The sequence below is a fragment of the Mesoplodon densirostris genome, chromosome X (genome assembly GCF_025265405.1).
Source record: "Mesoplodon densirostris isolate mMesDen1 chromosome X, mMesDen1 primary haplotype, whole genome shotgun sequence".
Taxonomy (NCBI): Eukaryota; Metazoa; Chordata; class Mammalia; order Artiodactyla; family Ziphiidae; genus Mesoplodon; species Mesoplodon densirostris.
Window position 1 is genome coordinate 85,271,593 of NC_082681.1, and position 12,222 is coordinate 85,283,814.

Below are 12,222 nucleotides of genomic sequence, written 5' to 3' on the forward strand. Positions count from 1 at the left end.
GCAATCCCTATCAATCTACCACTGGCATTTTTCACAGAACTAGAACAAAAAATTTCACAATTTCACAATTTGTATGGAAACATAAAAGACCCTGAATAGCCAAAGCAATCTTGTGAACAAAAAACGGAGCTGGAGGAATCAGGCTCCCTGACTTCAGACTATACTACAAAGCTACAGTAATCAAGACAGTATGGTACCAGCACAAAAACAGAAATATAGATAAATTGAACAGGATAAAAAGCCCAGAGATAAACCCACACACATATGGTCACCTTATCTTTGATAAAGGAGGCAGGAATGTACAGTGGAGAAAAGATAGCCTCTTCAATAAGTGGTGCTAGGAAAACTGGACAGGTACATGTAAAAGTATGAGATTACATCACTCCCTAACACCATACACAAAAATAAGCTCAAAATGGATTAAAGACCTAAATGCAAGGCCAGACACTATCAAACTCTTAGAGGAAAACATAGGTAGAACACTCTATGACATAAATCACAGCAAGATCCAATTTGACACACTGCCTAGAGAAATGGATATTAAAACAAAAATTTAAAATTTGGACCAAAGAAACATAAAAGCTTTTGCACAGTAAATGAAACCATAAAAAGTACCAAAAGACAACCCTCAGAATGGGAGCAAATATTTTCAAATGAAGTAACTGACAAAGGATTAATCTCCAAATTTACAAGCAGCTCATGCAGCTCTATAACCAAAAAAACAAACAATGCTATCCAAAAATGGCAAGAAGACCTAAATAGACATTTCTAAAAGAAGTTATATAGACTGCCAACAAACACATGAAAGAATGCTCAACATCATTAATCATTAGGGAAATGCAAATCAAAACTACAATGAGATATCATCTCACACCAGTCAGAATGGCCATCATCAAAAAATCTAGTAACAATAAATGCTGGAGATGGTGTGGAGAAAAGGGAACACTGTTGCACTGCTGGTGGGAATGTAAATTGATACAGCCACTATAGAGAACAGTATGGAGCTTCCTTAAAAACTACAAATAGAAGTACTATATGACCCAGCAATCCCACTACTGGCCATATACTCTGAGAAAACGATAATTCAAAAAGATTTATGTACCAAAAGCTCATTGCAGCTCTATTTACAATAGCCAGGATATGGAAACAACCTAAATGTCCATCATTAGATGAATGGATAAATAAGATGTGGCACATATATACAATGGAATATTACTCAGCCATGAAAAGAAACGAAATTGAGCTATTTTTAATGAAGTGGATGGACCTAGAGTCTGTCATACAGAGTGAAGTGAGTCAGAAAGGGAAAGACAAATACCATATGCTAACACATATATATGGAATATAAGAAAAAAAAACAATGTTATGAAGAACCTAGGGGTAAGACAGGAATAACGACACAGACCTACTAGAGAATGGACTTGAGGAAATGGGAAGGGGGAAGGGAAAGCTTTGACAAATTGAGATAGTGACATGGACGTATATACACTACCATATGTAAAATAGATAGCTAGTCGGAAGCAGCCGCATAGCATAGCGAAATAAGCTCGGTGCTTTTTGACCACCTAGAGGGGTGGGATAGGGAGGGAGGGAGACACAAGAGGGAAGAGATATGGGAACATATATACATGTATAACTGATTCACTTTGTTATAAAGCAGAAACTAAGACACCATTGTAAAGCAATTATGCTCTAATAAAGTTGTAAAAAAAAGATAAACAAAATAAGCCTATTTGCTAAAAGAAAAAAAAATTGTGTTGAGATACAAAAGACCCCGAATAAACAAAGCAGTCTTGAGGGAAAAATCAGAGCTGGAGGAATCAGACTCCCTGACTTCAGACTATACTACAAAGCTACAGTAATCAAGACAATATGGTAATTGCATGAAAACAGAAACACAGATCAATGCAACGAGATAGAAAGCCCACAGATAATCCCACGCACCTATGGTCAATTAATTTATGACAAAGGAGGCAAAGATATACAATGGAGAATAGACAATCTCTTCAATAACTGGTTCTGGAAAAACTGGATAGGTACATATAAAGAATGAAATTAGAACACTCCCTATACCATACATGACAATAATCTCAAAACGGATTAACGACTTAAATGTAAGACTGGACACTATAAATCTCTTAGAGGAAAACAGGAAGAACACTCTTTGACATAAATCACAGCAAGATCTTTTTTGATCCACCTCCTAGCGTAATGGAAATGAAAACAAAAATAAAGAAATGGAGCCTAATGAAACTTCAAAGCCTTTACACAGCAAAGAAAACCATAAACAAGATTAAAAGACAACCCTCAGAATGGGAGAAAGTATTTGCAAACGAATCAACAGCAAAGGATTAATCTCTAATATTTATAAGCAGCTCATGTAGCTCAATATTAAAGAAACAAACAACCCAATCTAAAACTGCGTGGAAGACCTAAATAAGCATTTCTCCAAAGCAGAGATACAGATGGCCAAGAAGCACATGAAAAGCTGCTCAACTTCACTAATTATTAGAGAAATGCAAATCAAAACTACAATGAGGTATCACCTCACACCAGTTAGAATGGGCATCATCAGAAAATCTACAAACAACAAATGCTGGAGTGGGTGTGGAGAAAAGGGAACCCTCTTGCACTACTGGTGGGAATGCATATTGATACAGCCACTATGCAGAACAGTATGGAGGTTCCTTAAAATCTAAAAATAGAATTACCTTATGATCCAGCAATCCCACTACTGTCCATATACCCAGAGAATACCATAATTCAAAAAGATACATGCACCCCAATGTTCATTGCAGCAGTATTTACAATAGCTAGGTCATGGAAGCAACCTAAATGCCCATTGACAGACGAATGGATAAAGCAGATGTGGTATATATATGCAATGGAATATTACTCAGCCATAAAAGGAACAAAATTGAGTCATTTGTTGAGACGTGGATGGATCTAGAGACTTTCATACAGAGTGAAGTAAGTCAGAAAGAGAAAAAACAAATATCTTATATTAACGCATATACGTGGAATCTAGAAAAATGGTACAGATTAACCGGTTTGCAGGGCAGAAGTTGAGACACAGATGTAGAGAACAAACTTATGGACACCAAAGGGGAAAACCACAGTGGGTTGTGGATGGTGGTGTGCTGAATTGGGCGATTGAGATTGACATGTATACACTGGTGTGTATAAAATTGATGACTAATAGGAAACTGCAGTATAAACAAACAAACAAACAAACAAAAAAATACAACTGATACTAAACTTTCTTTGGGTTATTTTTATGGAAATATGTTAATATAAATGTTTCAGACATTACATGAAATTTCTAAAAATCTTATATGTTCTGGTATAACGTTATAAGTCATAATTCTAGTTATTACTTTAAAATGTATATCTCAAAAATAACTAAATTTCCTTGTCAATTGCATTATTATGAACTTTCATCAAATCTTTAACCGTGGTCATTTTTAAGTCTTTTGTCATTTACAGACAGTTTTGTGTGTACTATGATGCTTTTGCAAAAATGTTCCTATAAAAGGTTTTCATCTTCAAGGAATTCATGGAAAAGACCCTGACAAGTACAGGTTTCTGGTAACTGACTACGCTGCTGAGCAGAATGAATAGGCATTTTCAGAACTCTAATGGAAGACTGATGAATTCATAAAAGTGCTAACAAAGACCAAGATGAAAAAAAAAATTAACTACATGGGACTGAGTGAACTGATGAGGATGATTTTATTTTTTGTGACTTTCTGTTTGAATAAAAAAAAATTCCACAAGGACTCAGAGGCAAAAAATATACAAGTCAATTCTCACTGCAAAGTAAAGGAGCTGTTACCGTGGAGGATTACTGGACTGAATGTCAATATTATGACATTGTGAGTGTGTCTTGTCTTTGGTAATTGCAATCATTGTTGCTTTTGTTGTGGTCATCCATTTACAATGCTTGGTGTCAGTTTATTTCTCTCTTGTAAAAATAAAATACAGTGTGTGTGTGTGTGTGTGTGTGTGAAAAAATAAAAAGAAAAATAAATAAAAAATATTTTTTAAAAAGAGAAGAAAATTGCTCAGGGATGACTAAGGTTGCCTATATTTACCTGGAGAAAAACATATATGGGTGCCCATGAATGTCTGATGAGTACTTAAAAATATGATCTGAGTTCACTTTTGCAATAGATGCTCAACAAATTGGTTTGGGATCAGATTAGTGTTTACCAAACAGTAAGAAAAATAAAAAGGATTGGCTGCTCAAAAAAAAAAAAAAAAGATCCTGAGAAACGTAGGCATTAAGTCATGAAAAGAGTGTATCAGCTTACAAGTTAGACTCCAGTTCAAAACATGACTCTACCATTTACTTATGGTGTGACCTTGAATAGTTAATGAATCTCAGTGTCTTATCTGTAACATTGGGATAATTCTTACTTCATAAATCTACTGTAAAAACTCAATGCAGTTGTAAAGCATTCTGTACATCATCTATGCTCCATGAACAGTAATTTCTTTAGGTGACTCTGTTAAGTCACATAGCTGGTTGGTAGTAAACAAGGAAATTGGGCCTCCTCATGTCCAGTTGTCTAGTTGTTTCCTTTTATTTAGACATCTAATGTGTACAATTCCCACAAGCATTTAAGAAAGCTTTTACATCATAAACTTATTATTCCTTTTTATATGTCTTTCACAATAAAATTAATTGATTACAGAAAAAATCATACTACTATACTTGGTTCTAACAGCTGTTATTTGATCTATACACACTTAAATATGTAGTGATATTATAACTAAAATCTGTGTTTCATTAGGCATTGTGTGTTTTATACCATAAATGTCTTATCATTGTATATCCCTCACAAATACTTGCCTACTCTGTAATCTTATCCTTTTGCCTTCAATATGCAGTAAGACCAAGTTTTATGATTATATAATTTTTAATCCAGATGTTAAATGTTCATGTACATGTTCTTTTCAAAGATTTTTGAAAACTATAATAAACAAACAAACAAAAGAACAGATATGTGTACCCAGTTTTGTCATATTTTGGCACAGATCAGTTTCCCTCAAGAAGAGGACATCTGTAAGAAGGCTGCTGGATGTGCCAAGATTATTTTCTCAGGCTTGACAATGCTGACAACATTTACTTCCAGTCGAAGGTGGTTCTGCTGGGAATATGTTTCTGGTGGAGCAAGCCTGTTGTCAACACTCACTCCCAATTTTATGGGGTAGGAACTAGAAGAAGCTACACTGCTCTTATTTGTGGAAAGAACATATGCTTTGGAATCAGTCAGGGTTTTAAAACCTGGCTTAGCCATTTCCTAGATGTGTGACCTTGGGTGTAACCTACCCTCTGTGAGTCTGTTTCCTCAACTGTAACATTTGAATAAAAAGAGTACATATGTAAAAATAAATAATAATAATAATAAATAAACATATGTCAAAGTGAAATATTGGATCAAGAAGAAATCATTTCTTGAATTCCTTTGTTCCTTGAATTTATTTTTCCCCCAAGAAACCCAAATCATTCCCCAATTGAGATATCTAAATTTTAAGGAAGCAAAATTATTTTAATTAAATGTTTAAATAGTGTTCAATAGAGCTAATATATTAATTTGTATCTGATTTATGATATAGTTGAGATATATTTTTATGTGCAAATGTGTTATATGTAGGATTTATATGAAATTAATTAATATGAATAGTAGATCATGTAATCAATGTGTATAGTAAAATTATGACAACTTTATAGGAATGGGAATATTATTTTCCTATTTCTAAATAATACTGAGGTTTAAATTTTTTGTATCCTCAATTTTATGACAGATTGGTGACCATATCAACAGCACACTTAATTGGTATTTCCATTCCTAAGCAGATAAGCACATATTTTTCTTTTAATTCTTAAGTTTTAGAGGATACTGGAACCTGCCTGGTGGGGAGCGCTAGGCTGCTAATAGTGGAAAACAAGGAGGTGACAAGAAAGTTTATTGAAGAATATCTATCTTAATAATAATAGACAGTATTTCTATAGTGCTTATTATGCCAGGAACTGGATCTAATGTTAAGCCAGTTCCAAATATTAACTCAATCTAATTCTCACTGCAACCCTAAGAGGTAGTTATAATTATCATCATCTCCATTTTCCAGATGAGAAGACTAAAACTCAGAGAAAGGAAATGATTTGTCCATCTGTCAAACCGCTAAAAATATCAGAGCCCAGACATAAACCCAGGCAGCTTGACAGTGGAGTCTGGGTGCCTCGCTACTCTGCATACTTCCACCAGTGCTAAGAAACGAAGGAATATCTGGGGCAGCCAAGCTAGGCAATTATATGGAGTCTATGCAAGGGGATTTTGAAGGCTCAGGGAAGGGACATTTGCCTTCCCACTCACCTCCCTAACTATTTACTTTCTGATGCCTGGTGTTTCATTTATTGTGATTCATTTATTTGACTTAAGATTTGGCCCACTGTTTATAATGCAACCAACCCCTAAGTGAGGTAACACCAAGACCTAGGAGTTATTTTTATTTTCCCAGTCTGTTTTCATTTTTATTTTATGAGTGTCACTTTTCATTGTACAGTTTTGATCTTTATATAGTTGAATCTCTCCATATTTTCCATATGTCACTGTGGCTTTACAACTTATCATCCCTCTAAACCTCTACTATAATTAAAGCTGTTTTTGCCCTGGACTGAGGGGAGACAAACTCCAACCTTCACATCATAAGTTGCAATGTCCACTTTGAGATATCTAAATAAAGCCTCTATCATTTTCTTCTTGAGCATAAATCAAAACAACTTATCATTTTTCATGCTCTGATTCTGTTTCTGTTCACTGAATCCTTTACAAATTTGGGGGCACAAAATGACTGAGAATTAGGAGGAGTGGAGAATAAGGTGAAAGGTATTAACATGAATTCCTACTATATTTCAGCCATTGTGCTAGGTGCTTTTTCACACGTTATCTCTTTTCATCTAATACTTAAAGATCTCTATGAGGGGGAGTAGAGACCTATATAGGTGGTTTCAGGGTGTTCCAGACTGGGAAAGGTATGAGGGGACCCTGGCAAGATTCAGCCCTTCTGGAAGCCCAGATGCATACCCGGTCCTGGCAATATAAAGAAAGCAGTTAAAATGAGGATCTGAACGTTACTGGAAGAAAGACATACAGTTTGGTCATCCTCAAAGAAGTAAGAGTTGAAGGATGATGGAAGGGGTACTGTCAGTTCCCTGAGGGAGAAAGCAGAAGAAAAAAAGATTTGATGTCAGTACCTTGGCGATTACTTCTATTTTGAAGTCAGGAGAAAGAAAAGGAACTAAAGAAGGAAAAGCGCACTCAGAGAAGAAGGCGATGAGGGCAGTGCTGTGGCTTGATAGTCAAGGGAAGAAACCCCATTTCAGCATGACATCACTCTGGGAACATGGCTATGACCATCTCCTCTGGCAACAATACAGACAGAGCCCAGTAGCTAGCCTGCTTCTCTTCTACCATAGATGCCAATAAGAACTAGGACAGATTGCCACAAAAGTGAAACACAGATGAAAGCATTTGGTGAACAGTAAATATTCTCACACACAGGTGAACACATGTCTTGGCAAATTCTTCTGACCATTACCAGCTTATTTTTTGGTGGAAGGGAATTATCCAAGGAGTCAGAAAAATTACAAAGATAATTAACCAGCTCCTTTTGCTGCCCAGCAGTCCTAAAGGATACTATTTACAGCATCATAGAATCCCCAAATGACTGAGCTAGAATACCAGACCAACTAGTCCAATCCCTTTGTGTTAGAAATGTGGGAACAAAAGCCCAGAGAAAGGAACAGACCTGCACAAGGCCACACAGGGAGTTAATGGCAAAGCTGGACAGAGAATCCAGGTCTCCTGCCTCCTCTTCCTCCCATTTGAGTGATTCTGAGCAGATGAGAAATTAATGAGGAAAGGATTGGTGGCAAATGTTTCCAGTAAGTTGATGAATTTTTAAAAGCATATCTGGTAAAAAATAGAATCTCAAGAATGTCAGCACTACAGAAGTCCCTAGAGTTCATCATCTAGTATGATGTTATTTTATAAATGAGAAAACAGACCCAGAGAAGGCTTAGCTGTTTAGTGGTGCAGCCAGTCCCTCAACATAACTCTTCTGCTTTCTTAGTCTACCTCTTCATGGAAGCTGATCAGCACAGATTTAGAAAACCTGCATACATTTATTTAAGAAACAAATACAACAAAAGTAGTTGTTCACATGATTTCTCACCTCTCCTGATCAGAATGCAAGTGCTGTGGGGACAAAAAGTTCAAGGAAATGAGAGAATGACTACATCATTTAGAAGAGGATAAATAAAAAAGGACAAGGGTAGATGGGCTAAATGACTCACATCTACTGGGGGTTGGGAGGATGGATGACACAGTGAAATAAACCAGAGAGGACCTTAGGCTTACATCTTTTGGGGCTTAGAAAATGAGGCTTTAAGCATGTATCCTCTGTTAGGTATTTTATTTTAAGTTCCAGGTGACATTAGAGAGTTCTATCCTATTGTTGTAAAGATGGTAAGACTAAGGCAGTGTCAGAGCTGGGATGTGAATCCAAGGTCCTGGACTTTGCAGCCAGTGTTTCTTCTCCTCCCTTGCGTTCTGGAGGAAGCTGGTAATGTTTATTAAGAAAATTCAATAGATATATACTAGGTTACTTTTCTAATAGGGTTTTTCACAATAGGGTTTACAGACTTGGAGTGAGGCTCCCCTACTCTACCAGCTCTTCTTTATACCTTGCACTTTACATGTGGAGGATCTAGGTCAGTGACTTTGGGTAGTTGAGAAAGGATAGAGAAGTGAGAAAGTTCAGTGACACAAAGCCATCAAAAATAGCAAAAATCTCAGCTGAAACAATGCCTGAAAATACCTAGCACAATCCATGTAGGCAGAAGCAAATTATATGCTAATTACTCACAATTCCCATCTACTAGGGGAATCTTGGTTAAGGCTTCAATTACCCCCCCCATTATATGAATTAATAGGCCAGATTAATTGAAAGGATGAAGGACGTGCAAGTTTCTGGAAGAGTGAAAATGGGATTACCTATCTCTGCCCCTAACTCACTGGTTGGCCCAAAGCAGGTCAATTACAATTTCTGCTCTTCAGTTTTTCCATGTGCCACATGTGGGGTCCCTCAAATTCTAACATACTATGGTTATCTCCCAGTCTTTCCTGTCTCAGTGAATGGCACTACCCTCTTACCCAGGCTAAAAATCCAGAAGTCATTTTAGATGCCCCTATCTTTCCCTCCGTACTTCCTCATCCCATCCGTGAGCTAATCATATCAGTTGTGCATCCAATAATATGTTTCCCATCAATCTATTTTTCTTTATATGCACTGTTATACTCCAATCCAAGTCACCATCATCTATTTCCTGCATAACTGCAATAATCTCCTGGCTGGTTTTCCTGCTGCCATTATTGTCCCAATGCAATCTATTTTCAGAGCAGTCAGAGTGATCTTTAAAAACTAGATGATGTTACTCCCTTACTTAAAACACTCAGTGGCTGCCTATTGTAAATAGAATAAAATCCAAACTCCTCACCATGATTTACAAAATACTGTTTGTCTCTGCCTTCCTCAGTCTACTACTGTCCTCCTCAATCAGCCAGAGCCCTGCCTACTTTCTTTCATAGGCCAAGCATGTTCCTGCTTTAGGACCATTGCACTGGCTATTACCTCTGTCTGAAATACTCTTTCTCCAGATCATTGCATGACTGACTCCTTCTCAGGTCTCTAATCCAATGTCATCCCTGAAGAAAATCCTTCGCTAACATCCTAACTTAAACATTTCTTTTTCTGCCACCATTCTATTCTATTATCTTCCTTTTTAAAATTTTAAAATTATTATGGAGTGTAATTCATTTACAATATTGTGTTAGTTTCAGGTGTACAGCAAAGTGAATCTGTTATATGAATACATATATCCACTCATTTTTAGATTCTTTTCCCATATAGGCCATTACAGAGTATTGAATAGAGTTCCCTGTGCTATACAGTAGGTCCTTACTAGTTATCTATTTTATATATAGCAATGTGTATGTGTCAATTCCAATCTTCCAATTTATCCCTCCCCCTTCCCTTACCCCCTGGTAACCATAAGTTTATTTTATACATCTGCAACTCTATTTCGACTTTGTAGATAAGTTCATTTGTAGCCTTCTTTTAGATTCCACATATAAGTGATACCATATATTTGTCTTTCTGTGTCTCACTTATTTCACTCAGTATGAGAATCTCTAGGTCCATCTATTTTACATATAGTAGTGTATATACGTCCATGTCACTCTCTCACTTTGTCAAAGCTTTCCCTTCCCCCTTCCCATTTCCTCAAGTCCATTCTCTAGTAGGTCTGTGTCTTTATTCCTGTCTTACCCCTAGGTTCTTCATAACATTGGGTTTTTTCCTTATATTCCATATATATGTGTTAGCATACGGTATTTGTCTTTCCCTTTCTGACTTACTTCACTCTGTATGACAGACTCTAGGTCCATCCATCTCATTAAAAATAGCTCAATTTCGTTTCTTTTCATGGCTGAGTAATATTCCACTGTATATATGTACCACATCTTCTTTATCCATTCCTCTGTTGATGGTCATTTGGGTTGCTTCCATGTCTTGGCTATCGTAAATAGTGCTACAATGAACATTGGGGTGCACGTATCTTCTCAAATTACAGTTCTCTCTAGATATATGGCCACGAGTGGGATTGCAGGATCATATGGTAGCTCTATTTTCAGTTTTTTAAGGAACCTCCATACTGTTCTCCATAGTGGCTGTACCAGTTTGCATTCCCACCAACAATGTAGGAGGGTGCCCTTGTCTCCATTATCTTCTTCTAGTTTTTTTTATTGGCCTTATCTGTACCTAAAATTATCACATTTATTTGTTTGTTTTCTTTTCCATGATTATTGTGTGACACCTCCCACTAGAAACTAAACTTCATGAAGGGAGCAATAGAACATAGTGGTTAAGAACATGGCTTCTGGAGTCGGACTGTCTAAATTCAAATCCCAGTTCTGCCACTTATTTGCTGAGTGACCCTGGGAAATTAACTTAAATTCTTTATGTCTCAGCTTCCTCTTCTGTAACATGGAGACAGTAATAGTAATACTTTATAGGGTCGTTGCAAGGATTAAACTGAATTAATACATGCAAAGCACTCTATCTCTAGTGCCTAGAAAAGTGTCTGGCATGTAGCAGGTGCCTAAGAAGTATTTAATGGCTGACTGAATCCTGATGCCTCCTGCTTCTTCCCTCCTTTCCTGTCTAGTTTCCCCTCATGACTCTTCCTTCAGGAAGCTTTCTCTGACTGTTCCCTACTTTCTAGGACTAAATTGGCTCTCCTATTTTGTGTGCTCACAGAACCCAGACTTCTTGCAATCCTTAATTGCTGGGTATAGTTGTATATTTATGTGTGTGTGATCTTTGTTATAACTGGTCTCTTTAACTACAAGTTTTGTGAGGGAAGGGCCTATGTCTGTCATATCTACTATGGGATCTCTGCTGCCTAGCATAGTGCCTGACACGAAATGTACACAATAATATTTCTTGGCTGAATGACTCAAAAACTTTGGCTCATTTTTCTCTTAGAAATGCTGATTAAGAAACATGACTTGAGAAATTTAGTATTTTGCAGCACATTTTAAATTAATTTTTATTGGAGTATAGTTGTTTTACAACGTTGTCTTACTTTCTGCTGTTCTGCAAAGTGAATCAGTTATATATATATATATATATATATATATATATATATATATATATATATATTCCCTCTTTTTTAGATTTCCTTCCCATTTAGGTCACGACAGAACATTGAGTAGAGTTCCTGTGCTGTACATTAGGTTCTCATCAGTTACCTATTTTATATATAATAATGTATATATGTCAATCCCGATCTCCCAATTCACCCCACCTCCCCCCTTACCCCTTGGTAACCATAAGTTTGTTCTCTACAACTGTGTTTCTATTTCTGCTTTGCAAATGAGTTCATCTGTACCATTTTTCTAGATTCCACATATAAGCGATATTATACAATATTTGTTTTTCTCTTTCTCGCTTACTTCACTTTGTGTGACAGTCTCTAGGTCCCTCCATGTCTCTGAAAATGGCACTATTTCGTTCCTTTTTTATGGCTGAGTAAGATTCCATTGTATATATGTACCACATCTTCTTTATCCATTTCTCTGTTGATGGACATTT